The 15714-nt window shown below is 42.6% G+C and overlaps 1 protein-coding gene across 3 annotated transcripts in view; it reads left to right on the top strand.

Moving 5' to 3' along the window:
* The first annotated feature begins 3124 nt into the window (after window positions 1-3124).
* Window positions 3125-15714, top strand: part of CDC42 (cell division cycle 42) — a 128997-nt gene continuing 116407 nt past the window's right edge. Inside the window, exon 1 of one of the 3 annotated variants that reach the window (XM_069240770.1) lies at window positions 3125-3236. The gene's annotated coding sequence lies outside the window, so the exon portion shown is untranslated. Of the gene's footprint in view, window positions 3353-15714 lie in introns of all 3 variants that reach the window. The other 2 variants (XM_069240768.1, XM_069240769.1) reach the window with 2 other exon arrangements.

Genomic DNA, 15714 nt, shown 5'->3' with positions numbered 1-15714 from the left:
TTGCTGCAGGATGAGCTTCCGTAGGATGAACGACTGGAACCCCTGGATGGGCTGGGCTCTAATTTGATCAGGCTGATCAATGTTAGTGCAGGTACTTGCCAGTTTGCGGAAATGTGCTCAGAATGCATCCACTGATTCGCCTGTTGGCGGTATTACCGCCACTTTGTCACCAACTGCCAGGGATGTAATGAGGGCCATAGTCTTATGGCCCCTGATTGTTTGGGCTTGGGGGCTATCACGAATGTTGACACCCACAGTGTTGGTCCTGCTACTTTTTTAATCACACCTAGCCACTCCAGTTCTCTTTCAGCTGGAGGGAATAGGTGAAATGGTATTCTTCTATGTCAGGGCTATTGGCCATATTGATTCATCTATGTGGAGCTTGAGCGTCATTTGTTTCAGGCAGCCCCGGCTTTTAAATAATTCTGGGAAGTCAGCCAAAATGTTGTCGGCATGAGACTGATGTACCTGTAGGGCGAAGAAGATCAGTCCTAAGTTCTCTGCTGAGTGGCCACCTTCCAGGGTGCCAGTATCTCCAGTTCTTACATGGAGTCTGGCTTGTGTTTTGATGCCTCTGTTTTTGACTACTACTTCAATCACCCCCCTCAAGGGCTGATCAATGTTAGTGCAGGTACTTGCCAGTTTGCGGAAATGTGCTCAGAATGCATCCACTGATTCGCCTTCAGTCTGTCAGGCATGCTGCAGCTGAAGCGTTCATAGTCTGGATTCAACTGCAGATCAAAATGCTGGATTTCAGTTGCTGAGGAGCCAGGCACATACACATGTGCAGCTCTGCTATCTGGAGCTTGCATCTGATGCTGCAGGTTGAGGGCCTCCCTCCGGCCATGTACATTTACAGTAGCTGGGTTCTTGTGCAGTTGTACCACTGGCCACCACGTGATGGCGCGACAGGCACACCTGCAGTCACTTCCGGCTGCAGAGCAAGACAATGCGCTTCTTCACTTTTGGGGACATTGGGGAGAAAATGCTAGGGGAGCAGCGTGGCATCAATGGGGCTCACTGCGTTTCAGGGCTTGCTCCTCCTGGATATGGCTCTGAGAAGAGCAGCACTACTTGGGCCTCCTCACACTCCGCAGAGAGGGAAGCATTTTCGCACAGAGGGGGACACCAGCCTTGTTGCACTTTGGGACAACATAATAAATGGTGACACACTTGATGCTGGTATCGCTGAGTGACCACAAACGATCTCTCCACACCTGGCCCTCTGCTTGCGTGCACGTTGCATTGTATGGTACAGACCCGGTGGCACTCTACAGAAATGTGAAGTACCGGAATTAGCTAATGTTAGCGCGTCAGTCCTTAATAAGTAAACTTACAAGGGACACGTATAGGTTGATGAACCTTTTGACTCGTTTAAGATGTTCTTACCATGGCTCCAAAACGGAATTCAATAATGAATACACAGTAATCAATAATCATTTGTCAAATCAATAATCAATGGAGTCTGTAATTGTCACAGACCATGACCTTTCAGCCATGAATAAGCACACCTTTAGTAAAAGTTTTGTAATTTGATTGCCCTTATATTAACAATGCTAAGATCCTGTAGTTTATCTGATAATCTAGTCAGTACGCATACAAGAATAGAATTTATTAACCAAAGAGATGCAAGAAACACAACCTAATCAAAGCTTGAATCACAATACATTCTAAAGCATCAGTGCAAATCATTAGCAAAGTTAGCTTTAAATAGGCTACATAGTCCATAAGGTTCAACAAAGTAGTCCGTCAACCATTTGTCTCTGTAATTTGTCGGTATTCATGTAGAAAACCCTCAACTAGTCCAGATTAGCATTAGCATGTGGGGCTTCATGCAAAACAATTTAGAACACAAATTTAGAAAACATCTACATAAGGAAAATTATTAAGACAGCGCAGTTGTTACCTAGAAAGAAAAGGCATAAAAATAGATTTCAGTCATATTGTCATATCTACTTATCCACGATATGGGTCAGCAATCAGAATCAGTCTTCGTGCTCAGGTCATCAATCGATCAGCAACAGATCAGGCTCTCAATCAGAGAGTATGAGCCCAATGACAGAATCTCAAATCTCTTCTTCTCCCAAAGTCACTCTAAATCTCTAGTCTCGCAATCTGTCTAAGTTCCCCTTGTCACGTTGTTATATCAAAGTCACCCAAACTAACCCCTAATACCCAATTGGTCAAATAATCTTATGTTATTACTCTATCCAATAGTGTCAATGGACCAAATCTATACATTTTAATATTTCACACTTCACACATCGTTGATTGGTCTTCCATACAGTGTTCTCATCATCCGACTCGACATGTATTGAATTTGTTGCATCTTCGTCTCCAGTCAGTGTCTTCATTGTTTGTGTCCTGGGAAAGAACCTCTTGCACATATTACACACATTTTGATACATTATGAGGGACCTCATCTCCTGTCCATCGGTTCCCATAGAAAGTTTTGGTTAAGCATTTTATTAGAACAATGAGCATTTCACAGTTATTTCACTCTGTCAGCATTTTCTATTAAACTCTAAGAAATACCGCTTCTGCATGAGGCCTGGCAAAACTAGGCAAAGACACTCGCTAAGTTAAGGCCTACATTAATATAATACATTTTCAATATTCATACATATTAATAATTAGTACATCTCGTAAACTTTGGTGGCCATTCTCCTAGGTTATAATTTCAGACGTGCACATTACTTTTCTCTATGTTATTCATTTTCTACAGAATTCATTATTCAAAATAAGTAAACACTCATTAATAATAGTTAAGACATCTGCTTCAGCACTACATTTAGAAAAAGAACACCCCCCAGAAAAAAAAAGTGCTAAGAAGCCTTTCAAAATATATGGTGCCAATTATGTATTTTAGCGACAGCTTAGTTAATTCTACTGTACTTAAGAATGCTATCCTTCTTCCATTAGGTATAACAATATGAATAAGTTACAACGACTAAGACTCTGCTAACGTCTTCAAAACACCACGAAGTTCGTATGAGACGAATAAAAACGATTCCACTTTCAAAATGGCGGGAGCATTGTACTCTGGTATGTGCTCAATTAGACGGACTGTCTGTTGAGCCTAGTCAATACTGTACAAGAAGCTTCAGCTCCGGAACTTCCTGCACGCATACGTCATTGGAGGGTCATGCGCGCTTCTTCGCCCCTGCCCGAAAGGCGAAGAGACCCCGTATAGAGCTGCCAACGCCCGGCGAAGACGCGAGCTGTGCGAGTGAGAGGTGAGCGGGGCGAGCTGCCATTGTGAGGCACGGGGAAACCGAAAACATAAGTGGGTGAAGCTGGAGCGACTCAACTGACCTACGTGTGGATCAAAGCTGAAACGAGCCTTTTGGGGGTTTGTATTGTTTCATTCCCCGTGGCTAGGCGGGGGTGTGAATTTTTAGTATGGGGAAATGTAAAAGTAGGCGTGGTCGGTGGGGGTACGCTGGGATGGGAGGATTACGGGGTTTAGCGTTACCCAGGTGGTCGGTTAAATATCTCGTAATTATTTTACGCCTCCGGCGGAGCGATTTCCGCACCGGCGTAACCAGCGGCGTAAGGTTATAGCCTATAACTGAGCAGCACAACAACCTGTAAGGATGTTAATCCCTTCATTTCATTGATAGTACCAGGCGAACCCCTCGGACACCCATCTTTTTGGGATATTTTCTTCTTTACATGTTTCCCTTCCCCCAAGCCCCGCCCTTTGGGTCAGATGTGAACGTAAACACCATGTTGATAAGAAAAAATTGGCCTCAGTAGAACATGAGGGTGTGTGTGATTTCCCCCCCCCCAGCTGTTTATCACCTATTCCGACGCCCCCTTGGTGACCCAGAGCGACACCGGTCTGTTTACACCAGAGATTGAACGATGGGCCTGTCTCCGCTGGGGAAAGCTTCATAGCCACTTCCGGGCTGGATGTTCTCTCATAACTAACCAGGGTGTGTACGAGTTGGTATTCGTTCCCGTTCTCCCCCGTTACCACCGTGCACCCCCGTTTGAAATCCTAATGCAGCTTTTTTTTTTTTTTTTTTAATCATATTGGGCATACCCGGAAATAGTTTCATTGCAGGCTGTGGATCCTGTCCGGAAGTGGTGGGAGGGCTTGAGAGGATCGCAAAAAAAGCACAGAACTAATTTGAACGCCCCTCCTCATCACCGCGTTTAATTTGGAATGTGCAAGATGGGTTCCCTGGTACTCTAGATTTAACTTAATCAAGTCTTATCGCTGATCGCAATAAGCAGGTGGGAAAGCTGCCCTCCCATTAACAAATGGTGATCCGTCAACGGCGCGTGGGGCCTTTATGGAAAGCCCCGCATTCATCATACGCGAGCCTATAGGATTTTTCAGTAATTAACTAGGCACCTACATTATATAATTTTCGCGGTTAGCTGCGACAAACAGTGAATGTAGTAGTATTAGCCGCCTTGCGCGTAGCTTGTCATCTTTTAGTGACATGGCTACACTCACGTAGGGCACCTTTGAATGCAAGCTGTATTTTTGTGGAGTGTATTGTAGAATGGGCTTGGGCATGCCCACAAATATTCAAAACTGTTTTTAAATCCTAACGTGATATTTGATGATTCTGGCTACTAGATTTCCACAACAGTATCACCACGTGTACCAACTAAGGCGGCGTTCATGTGGTGTTTACTTTCCCATATGTTTTGAAGCGCTTTACGCTGGGCAGAACGCTGTTCTTTATCCCATAGTTAGTCTAGTGTTTTTCGGTATTGTTGGTTACTAGGATTAGTCTCAATCAGTCAGACCATTCCTTTAACTCACTCAATTTTCTTTATGGTAGCTAGATGGCATCGTTAATGAGAAAATTAGGTATGTGAGTGCATGCAGATGGTCGATGGGGTTAGTGGATGAACTTGAGATCGTGTAGCTCATCAGTGATGCAGCTTGGGGCAACATCCTTGGAAGCCAATGAAAACATTCTGGCCTTGTGGGGCATATGCTGTCCCTTCCACCCTGATTGAGCTGAAGTGCTTGGCCCCAATACACCTTGCTTACAAGCAAAGCTTAAGTTTTCTATTTTTCCTTTTTTTTAAATAGATCCGTACAGACAGAAAACAGCATGTTTGTCTATGTATTTTTTTTAATGCTGAAAAATACAGAAGTTTCAGCTTCTTTGAATGACTCTCGATGCTGTCATTCGTGAATTCCAGGCCAACCGATCCCAAGCCTTGACAGCCTTGAGAGAGTTAAATACGGAATGAGATTTCCTTAGATAGTTCCATCCTTCTACATACATGTCTACCATATTGCTAATATTTTCATGCGAGTGTATTTGTTACTCTTGGCTGCTTAACTTACTAAAACTCTACAGGTATCAAAGAATGCACATGCAATTAAAATGGAACAAACAAGTCACAACTTAATTTAGTCACAAAAACAATTGTGGATAAATACTGACAGAATGGCAAAAATAAATACAGAAACATGTTTAAAAAGTAAAAACTGGAAGCTATGGTCATAAGATAAGCTGCATCACATACAAAGCAGGAACAGACAGCGGACCTCCCAATTTGGTACCCGCACAGAACTTGTTGGGGATATTGGGTGCACAGAGTTACCAGAAGGAAATAAATTAAAAAGAAAAAAAAATGGAGGAGAGCCAGCTAGGGTAGCACTTACACATTGTTGCTCTAGTTTGGAAAATAACTGAAGAAATGCTATTTAAAGAACACCCCTCTCTCAGTTGTGGCTTTGTGGCTCCCTCTAACATCCAGGGCCCCAATATAAGTGATAACCTCCCCTCCACCTAGAATAAAGGTTTTGTGTGTTAAATCCTGCTTTGTTTTGCTAGCATGTGCTACAGTAGGGAACAGTTGTTCTTTAGTTTGCAGGCACCCATATATACATGCAAGAACAGTCAGTGACAGGATCAGACAAGATTATTGCGTCGGCTTATGGGGCATTATTAAGAAACTTAAGGCAACACATTGGGGCATAATGCAGTAAGGTATTATAAGAGAAATGGTTGGTCAAGGCTCGTGAGTGCTGCTAGATGACTATCAAAAGTGAGTGCAAATAAGTTGGATCATTACTTTAGCTCACATTCACTGGTTAGGTCATCGTTTTTATTTTTTTTATTTTTATTATTAAGGTTGACCCCGCGAGTGCATGGGCTTGCGCATGCGTCTCTCATGTGAGACACTGTTGTGTTCAGTAAAGGGCTTGGAGCCCGTCTGCTGCTCACTATTTGTTGGTTTGCGTGGCACTCTTCTTCACAGCCTTCTAATTCGTCAAGGCATTCCTAGCATCATTTCCGTTCCTCTGTGTAGAGCAGGGATCAAACACTAACTTAATTAGTGGCCATCCGCTGCTCTCGAAGTGATTGAGGTACTATTTTGTTCTAGCTTCAAGTGCCCCGCAAACGGAAGGCTTATGACTTCAATTTTGTTTGTCCTGCTGGGGACCCATTTTGTCAGGATTTTTTTTTTTAAACTAACTTTATTTTATTTTGTTAAGAAGTCTTTTTTCAGTTTCCCCTCGTTTATTTTTGTTTTTGCTCGTGGGCGCTGTTGTCAAAAGATGACAGTTAACTTGTTCGAATTGTGCAAGACCTATTGCATTGCAAATGCTTGGTTTTCTTGGAGGTGTGTGATTGTGTGTTTACCCAAAGACTGCTTACCTGGAGATGTGGACTGGCCACCAAGAAGCTGGTACTAGTCTGGGTGCTAAATCCAGGGTTGATGAGAATAGTTTGTTTTTAAAGAAACTTTTGGCATCTTTTCTAAAAATTATCAGCACTAGTATTTACCAGCACTGAGACAACATTAATCCAGGAACCAAACTGCACCAGAGTGCTAGCTTATCACTCAGCTTGTGCACCAGTTTGTACGTTTACTGGCAACCTGCATCATGCAGTGAACCAGCACAGGAAATTGTTCACGTGTCAATTGTTTTTGAAGCTAAATATTCTGATCAATGATTGTGAAAATGTCCCCGTGACAATGCCTACATTTTGGTTTGTTTTGGGGAGGTAGTCTCTGTTAACATGTTGGTCTCCCATCAGCTTACAATTTTCCAGCTCTTTACTCCTCTGTTTTCCTGGAACAGTTTTCTCTTTTCAATGTCATGTAATGCCTCAACAGTCACTAGCCCAGTGGTAACCAAAGCTTTGCTGCCTAGCATGTGCACAAGGTCCTTCATTAATCCTGGAGTCATGCTTAGGTTCTTACTTCAAAAGCCACTCCATTACCCCAGGGAGTGTCTGTAACAGTTTTCCCACAATTTCAGTTCGCATTTCAGTTAACTGAAAGTTTCCAACACTAACTTCCGTTATACACTTCTGCCAGCTGAGTCTGGATTCGTTTAGTTTCCTAGTGTTTTTCTTTGTTTTTAATGTATGCAATGTAGATGTTTAAACTGGATCAGGTGTATCTTGGAAGAAAATGGCTCTTTCCTTGGTGCTGTAAGTAACTTGGGCCAGTTGGCTTCACCTTATGAACCCATGGCAGTTTCCTGCTGTTCCCGGATTTTGGGAGTGAACTTTTTAGTGCATGCATTGTCAGGATCCTATATATCTTGGGCATTGCCTTGTTTTACAGTTAGTTGGCTATGAGTCATGCTGCTCGGGTGCTACTTTCTTGAATAAACTCAACTTCCTTCCTGTAGTGCTTCAAGGCAGGCTGTTGTGGTAAATTGATTTTTGTGGACCGTAAAGTTCTTGTAGACTTTTGCAGGTGACGATGCCTATGATGTGTGATGTCTCATGATTTTAGGATTATATCTCATCTCACGAAAACTGCAAGTGTGTTGCCTCATTCCGCACCCTCTTCTTTCATAGATGTTTACCCTTGTGAGCCTGTAATTCAATCCTAATGCTTTCCCTCCAAGTCTAGAACACCACCAATAGATGATAATTCCCTTTGTGTCCACACCCCTATATAACGCAGGCCTTGAAAAATCATAAAAAAGTTAATAGTGCTGCAGGTCGAGTAGCATGAATAATCTACTCATCACGACTGTAATGTATTTGACCCGAAAATTGGTCTTAAATTGTGTGATCCTAGGCAAATATTGTATTTTATAGTCACCTTTTTTTTCATTCGAACAAGTGCACCTCCAAATATGAGTTCAGCATTTCTGCTGTAAAAAACAAAATCCTCTTTTTGTTTGAATAAATGCACAAAACGTTTGTATAATAAATCTAGCTCACATATAGGGTACACAGGATCCATGCATGACTTGCCTCTTAATTTACTAATAGCTTTGCCACAAGGGCAGTAGTGATTCTCAGTTTGCTTAAACACTCAATTTTAATAAATATATTACTAGGCATGATGTGGTAGCCCACTGTCATTTACAGACAGTAAATTTCCAACATATGTCCAAAAACCTTCCCACTAATTTACAGCTTTAAGGGTAAAACTATTGTGTCTTAACAATAATCTGTGAAAAATGGGTTTCAGACAACATTTATCATTTGCACATCACCAAGTAGTCTTCCGACTATTTGTTTCATCTTATTAACATTTTTTTCCATCACACAAAAGTACAAAAATTGTCTTTCACAGCTACTGAAATATATTTTTGAAATGTTTGTAAAGTTTACTTCGTTTTATAAATGTTGTGTGTTAAGAAAAAACCTGATATCAAAAGCTTCATTTCACATAGGTCAGACAGTTCACCTTCCAAAATCCTTGCTCTGCAGTCACAAAGAAAAATATTTGCATTGCAAGAAGGCACACTGACTTTTGACCTCGTTCTCTGAACACAGAGCAGAGATGTGAAAAGATGTAAAGGCATCTTAATTGCTAATTCAGTATCTGACTGAACAGAACACCTGTTCTTTGCTTGCTTGCCAGAAAGGGTGAGTAGGATCTAAGAATAGCTCAACCTCATAAAATAAAACTCGCCATAGTGAGTGGTCAAGTAGATTTTTCGAGCCCTGTTAACACCTGTAACAGCCACAGTGCTCTGTGTTGCCTCCCCTTTCTAGCCTTGTTCAGGTTTCCAACTATGACTCGTTTAACCAAGCGTTTCTTGCCCTCACTTGTGAGTCCCTATAAAGAGTCCAATCATCTGGCATCCACAATCCCCTGTCAAATTGACAGATGCATATTCTTTGTGCGAATCTTGGGCTTGCTCTACTCTTAAGTATGCTCAGTGGTTTTGCACCACAATGCAGCCGTTTCCTTTGGTTATTTTGTAGGATTAGTTCTGGAGGGCATGGAAAAACATGTTGGTGAACCTCTTTCTAATGTAGTCTGTCATCATGTATTGTATTATATCAGGAGGCTTTCCATTGTTTTGTATCTTTCACAAGTGTGTCTGAGTCAGTCTAAATTTCCAACATTGTCACCAGTACTCTTTGCCACTTACACCCCATGCTTTTAAAAATTGAACCATTCCTGATTTAACAGAGTATGTTAGCTGACCGCTTCCTCCTCACTGGAATTGATAGCTCAGCAACTTGCACCAGTTTACTGCTAGGTACGAATATCGGACTGTAGTCAAGCATGTTGTTGGCCATGTGTATTGACCCATGAAAGGCTTAAAGTGTATTTTGTTTTTATATGGTGATTTATCTTCTTCACCTGGTGGCCGCCAAAAAACCTGTTACTGGGGGGAAGTGGGGTTTGATATTTGATCCACTCAGTTGTGGTTCTGCCATCAGTTACATTAACTTGGACAGCAAGGTCCATTCTGGTACTCTGCTTTTAATAATTAGCCTTAACTTTACCTCATGTCCAATTCACTACATAGATTTAGATCCGATTATAATTTACCATAAAATCCAGAACGCATATCCTCACTCCAGGGTGTCTATTCCTTTTCCGGCCCAGTATTGTAATCAACAGTTGGACTTTAATTTTATAGGACATTGCTTAAATGTTGGGCAGGCTTTTAAGCTTGTGAAGTGAACTCGTTTCTCTGGGTCCATCATAAATGTTAGCCAGTAATCTGGCAAGATCCATTGCCTCTTTACTAATTAGAGGAATCGGCTAGTAGGAAGCGGATTGGCCTGTGAGCGTTACTGCCATATCTCTGATGTTGGCTCTCTTAGGCCTGTGGTGGAACTGCCATTGTCTGACTCTTTCAACAGGCTGAATAATTATTTTATGTTCTCCTAGTCCTTGTTAAATTCTTGTGTGATATTCTTACCTGGCCACCAATGCTCTGGATACTTCATTGTTGTGTCCTGGATAATGTGATTGTGTTGTTTTTATGATACACTGTCTTTTGGTAAGGTGATCTATCAATATTGTGATAGCAATTTGTGTTTTAGGGTCAAGTGCACAAGTGCTTTGTCCGTGTTGCAATCTCTTTGGGCTTGTAACCATGCCCATGTCACGCCCGTCACTTTCCTTGGTTTGTGGGCTTGCCTTTTTAAAATCTGTTTGGTTTCATTAGTGAAAGGCATGCCTTTTTCTGGTGTTTAGCCCTCCTCGAGCGCACCAGCCAACTGCTGGAAACTTGCAAGGCTCGATGTTTTTAGCCTGGTTTCTGCACTACTTTTATCTTTTTGTTTTCCATGCAGCGCACTGGCGCTGGGTTTTACATCGTGCAATCGCGCTCGTTTGGTTTTCAATTGCAGCGCGATTGTGCTGCGTTTTACATAGCGCAATAGTTTTTTTCTTTCTATTTGTGTGACAAGAAAAGTCCGGTTAGTAGTATATAACGCTAATAGCTTCAGCAAATGCGAGACCTGTTGCATTGCAAATGCTTGTTTCCTATATTTCTCCTTTTGCACTATTAGCCCTTATGTTTTCCATCTTAAACATATTCTATAGGACCCGTTCCAAACACTTAGCCTGTGTATTAAATTCCTTGTTTTCTCTTCATAGTCCTCTATTGCTCCGCACTGTAATCCAGATGGTGATTTTTATGTTGAATGTAAATTGTATTTATATAGCGCTTATTACCCCCGATAAGGCGTTGAAGCTCTTTGTGGCGAGTAGCATGCTACTCCAGAATTTAAGATGAGCACTTAATAGTTTGTAGATTTGTACACTTTTTTGTTTGTGCATTAGTTGTTAGATTTGTGCTTCTTGATTTCTTGTGTGTTAAGTAGAGTTTTTAGAGTAAAAATAGAAGGATGGGAATGGGTTTTAAAGGGGAAGTAGTAAGTTGTTATTGTAAGTAGTGGTTGTGTGCGCTTGTTAGGTGACATGGCTAAACAAGTATTTGAAATGCAGTGGGTCTCGTATTTGCTCGAGTTAGAGCTATTGGTGTTGTAAATTCCTAACTGGACTTTTCTTGCCACATAAATTGAAAATAAAGTGTAAAACATTAGTTGACATTAGCAAGCTGATTCAAAACACCCATGCCACCATGAGCGCGAAGGAGAGACACAAAAGGATAAAGAAGTTTGCCCACAGTCAAACGTATTGGCATGCACGCAATTATCCATGTAACAGGGTCAGTCTGTAAGGTGGAAGTGCTGGCCGTGAGGTGGGCATGGTCATAAGCCCACACTTCTTACAACAGGTCAAAGCGATTGCGTGCTTGACCTAAAAAAGGATGGGAAAGTTTGGGAAGTATGTTTGGGTGTTCATTGTAGTCAGAAAGCTTTAGAATGTATTCTAAGAAAGGAGAGATGGGACAGTTTGAAAGGATGATTTTCAAAACTATTACCTACTGGCAGTAAAATGTGTTTAGTTATAGTTAGGACGTAGTTTCCATATAAATTGTTTTGCCTATAACTTTGGCGCAGTTTGAAAAATCTTCACAAAACTTTCAAAACTAGTACGCCAGACAGTTTATATGCCGGGTGGAAAATTTTGTGGTGTTTCGTAATGTGGGTGCCGAGGAGAAAGGGCGTCTTGAAATGTATTTCCCCCCTGCAATTTCCCATATGGATTTTAGACAAAGCTATGGCCTGAACTGCTGATAGGAATTACACCAAATTTGGCAGAAAGATAGCTCTTGGTCCAGAAAAAGTCCTTTTTGTTGTTTGCTAGAAATCCATTCAGTAGCTGTGGAGTTATTGATGGAAAAGGAAATATAGATACCTAGGGACGTGGACCCTTAGCGGATTCACTTTTGAAAAAGCTGTGGATCTGGGTGGAAAGTAAGGTCCTACTTTGCTGGCTGCAACCTGAGAAGAAAATTTGGATCCTCTGTTTTCTTTCTTGCATCAGACTTTGGGGAGAACAAAATAACAAAAAACTGACATAAGGGGGCCGGATATAGATATCCTGACCCCACAGAAGAGGTGGCGGGGTCTCTGATCGACTCTTCATGGGCAATTAATGACTGTTTTGTAGCAGATCCCTGTATCCAGTGTGGTGGTGATTGTTCCTCTCCATAAAAAAAAAATCAATACAAAGTCACTGAAACCCCCCCCCCGGGCCGAAAATAAAAACCAAACAAACAATGATTACAGAAACGTTACGGTTAGGTTGACTTTTATACAAATACAAAACCATAGAAATTCCTGTAGTTATGCTTATATTTATATTTATACTTTTCTGAATAAACTGTAACTCGTGCCGTTAAGTAACTTTTAGCCTTGAGTTATGGTTTATTTTCATAAGTATAACTATAACTGCTGAAGTTTTATGGGTTTGCTTTACTAGAACGTTGCTTTTCCAAATTGATCAGCTCATCCATAGAAGTTCTAAAACAAAGGTTTAGTTCTACTGGTGATCTACTCCAAGGAAGCCAGCAGCCAAAGGAGCAAATATGTTGGACAACATTTACATAGACACCCCCTCCCTCCTCTAAGGGCCTCACAATCTTGCATGATCTCGAAATGTCATTGTCATAGGCTCTACAGGAAATCTCTTGGGATCTGAGCAGTGCATGTTGCAGTTAACCCTAACCCAATCCCAGTGTAACAAGACCCAAGTATTGCTCTGTGTTTACAATACAAGAAACATATAAAGAGACTGAAAAACAACAAAGCAAGTACAGAAATGGTATTGCGGGTGCGCTAAAGGTTATGATGTTGCAGGCATGATGCTAAGGCTCCCTGAAACTTCAGGGAGTACTTCTATGGGTGTGTAAGAGGCTGGCTTGGTTTGTAGTGGGTACCGAAGGTACTTACATCAGGTCCAGTTATCCCTTATTAGTGAAATGTAGGCAGTGTTCTAGCAGCTTAGGCTGTCTAGAGGTAGCTGTAGCAGAGCAGCTTAGGCTGAACTAGAAGGCATGCAAAGCTCCTGCAATACCACTATAGTTACATAGTACTTATACACAATAAAATACATTACTCAGTGTTAACAAAAATAAAGGTACTTTATTTTAGTGACACAAGGCCAAAAATATCTTAGAGGCAATACTCCTTGTGGAGGGAAGTATTATGCACAATATATACACTAGAGACCAAAATCAGCTTACTAATAGTCATAGAACAGTGCAAACAGTAGAAGATACAATAGAATGCAAAAGGCACAGGGGCAACACAAACCATATACTAAGAAGGTGGAATGCGATTCACGAATTCCCCCCTAGGCAAGTATAGTGTGTAGAGGGGTGCTGGGAGTATAAGAGAACACTAAAGATAAGTAAAATACCCCACCCCAGAGCCCAGGAAAGTAGGAGAAAATTACTGCAAGTTGCCTCAGGACACACTACAAGTCGTGATTAGAGTTATTGCAAGAACCAAGCAAGACTGCAAGCAACAAATGGTGGATTCCTGGACCTGAAGACCTGTGAAGAGAGGAGACCAAGTCCAGAGGTCGCAGAAGATTCCAGGAAGGGCAGGAGCCCCTGCCAACCTAGAAGATGGTGCTAAAGAGGATTCTCCTATTAGAAGTCTGCAGAAGAGCACCAAAGAAGATGGCTGCGGGTTCCTGCGTGGTGCAGGAGATGTCCCACGTCAAGATGTTGGTTGTAGGCTGTTTGCGTTGCTGGATTTATCCAACAAGCCTTGGTTCAAGCAGGGTCACAGTTTGTGCCAAAATCGTGCTGCCTGGATCCAGGAGGGACATTGGGGGGGGGGGGGGGGCTCAACTCGGATTGAGGAGGCAGAGGGGGCTCACAAAACTGGAGAGAGCCCACAGATGACCAGGCAGCACCCACGGGAGCCCCAGGACACAGGGACAAAGAAGGTGCTAATTGCGGTTGGTGCAGCACAACAAAGGAAAGTCCCACGCCGCCGGAGAACAACTCAGCGAGTTGTGCGTCGCAGGATGGAGTGCTGGGGACCTGGGCTACACTGTGCACGAAGGATTCTTGGAAGAAGTGCACAGGACCCCAAGTATCTGTAGATGACGCAGTGCCAAGGGTACTGTCGCAAACCGGGAAGGCAAGCTCTTACCTCCACCAAAGTTGGACAGCTGGACCTTAGGACATTCTGGGTCATGTTGGTCCACCACCTGTGTTCCAGGGAGCCCGCTAGTCTTCAGGAGAGGAGTCCTAGAGAACCAGTCGTCGCCTTGGAAGGTACCTGCAGGAGCAGGGAAGTGACTCAGTCACTCCACTGGAGATTCCTTCGGTTCTTTTGGTGCAGGGTGCAGACAGGGAGTCCTCAGGGCATGCACACCGTGGACACTGTTGCAAATGCTGGCTGGAGCTGAAGTTGCAGGTCACAGGAGTTGTCCTGGATACTTTGTTGCAGTTACGGCGCGTCCTGGAGCAGTCTGCGGTTGATCTGGTCAGAAGCTGAAGCAGAGGATTCCTGGAGTAGTATTGCAAGCTGAATCTGAAGAGGAACCCACAGACAAGACCCTAAATATCCCTGAGAGGGTGATTGGCTACCTATCAGGAGGGGTCTCTGAAGTCACCTGCTGGCATTGGCCACTCAGATCTCCAGTGTTCCCACACCTTGAAAAACAAGATGGTGAATGCCAGGGACACACTGGAGGAGCTCTGAGCACCACCCCTTGGGTGGTGATGGACAGGGGAATGGTCACTCCCCTTTCCTTTGTCCAGTTTCATGCCAGGGCAGGGTGGTCCCTGAACTGGTGTAGTCTGACTTATGCAAGGAGGGCACAATCTGTGCCCTTCAAAGCATTTCCAGAGGCTCTGGGAGGATACCCCTCCCAAGCCTGTAACACCTATTTCTAAAGGGAGAGGCAAATGCATCCAAAAACTGTTCTATTATCTTAGCCTTTCCCACAGAGTACTTATTTCCCCTTTCCACTTCAAGTTTGAGACTATTAAATGGGATACCCAAGATCTTGCAGCATTTGGTTGGTGATGGTAGAGGGGAGTCTGGCCTGCTAAACGATTAGGAAAATTTAAGTGCCCACATTTTGCAGTTTTAGCCTCAGCATGTAGTTATCTACTTGAACAAATTGTTTCTTGACCAGGCGTTGAAAAAGCCATTTGGTTTTTCTTTATGAATGTTGAGTAGTCTTCCAACAGTGCTTGTTTTGCACTGGCTTACAGTTACTTCATAATAACCACCAGTAAATGAAATGTTGATGCATTAACAGCCATTTTAGAATGAACCATGTGATGTAGAAGAGTCATTTAAAGGTGACCAGCACAATGTGATTCGTTGGTGCTTAAAGTATTTTTGACTGCAAAGGGCTGAGGCATGCAGGGAGAATAGTGGGTGCAGGCCTAAAGTAATGACATATCAGCCCGCTAGTTATAAGATCGTAAGAGGAGAGTGAGAAGCAAAGTGAGAAATGTTGGCAGTGGGAAAAGAGGAAGCGAGTAAGATACATGCTTGAAGTGTAACCTTCATGAAGACTTTGTTGAATCAGTTTAGTCTTCAGCATATGTAGAATGTATGTTGAAAAAGAGGAAGGTAAAGAGGACTATGAGGCTGAATAGTATTTGCAGAAACAACGTGCTCCTTA

The sequence above is a fragment of the Pleurodeles waltl genome, chromosome 6, assembly GCF_031143425.1.
Source record: "Pleurodeles waltl isolate 20211129_DDA chromosome 6, aPleWal1.hap1.20221129, whole genome shotgun sequence".
Classification (NCBI taxonomy): domain Eukaryota; kingdom Metazoa; phylum Chordata; class Amphibia; order Caudata; family Salamandridae; genus Pleurodeles; species Pleurodeles waltl.
The sequence above is the reverse complement of the archived record's forward strand: the minus strand, read 5'-3'. Positions and strand labels throughout refer to the sequence as shown.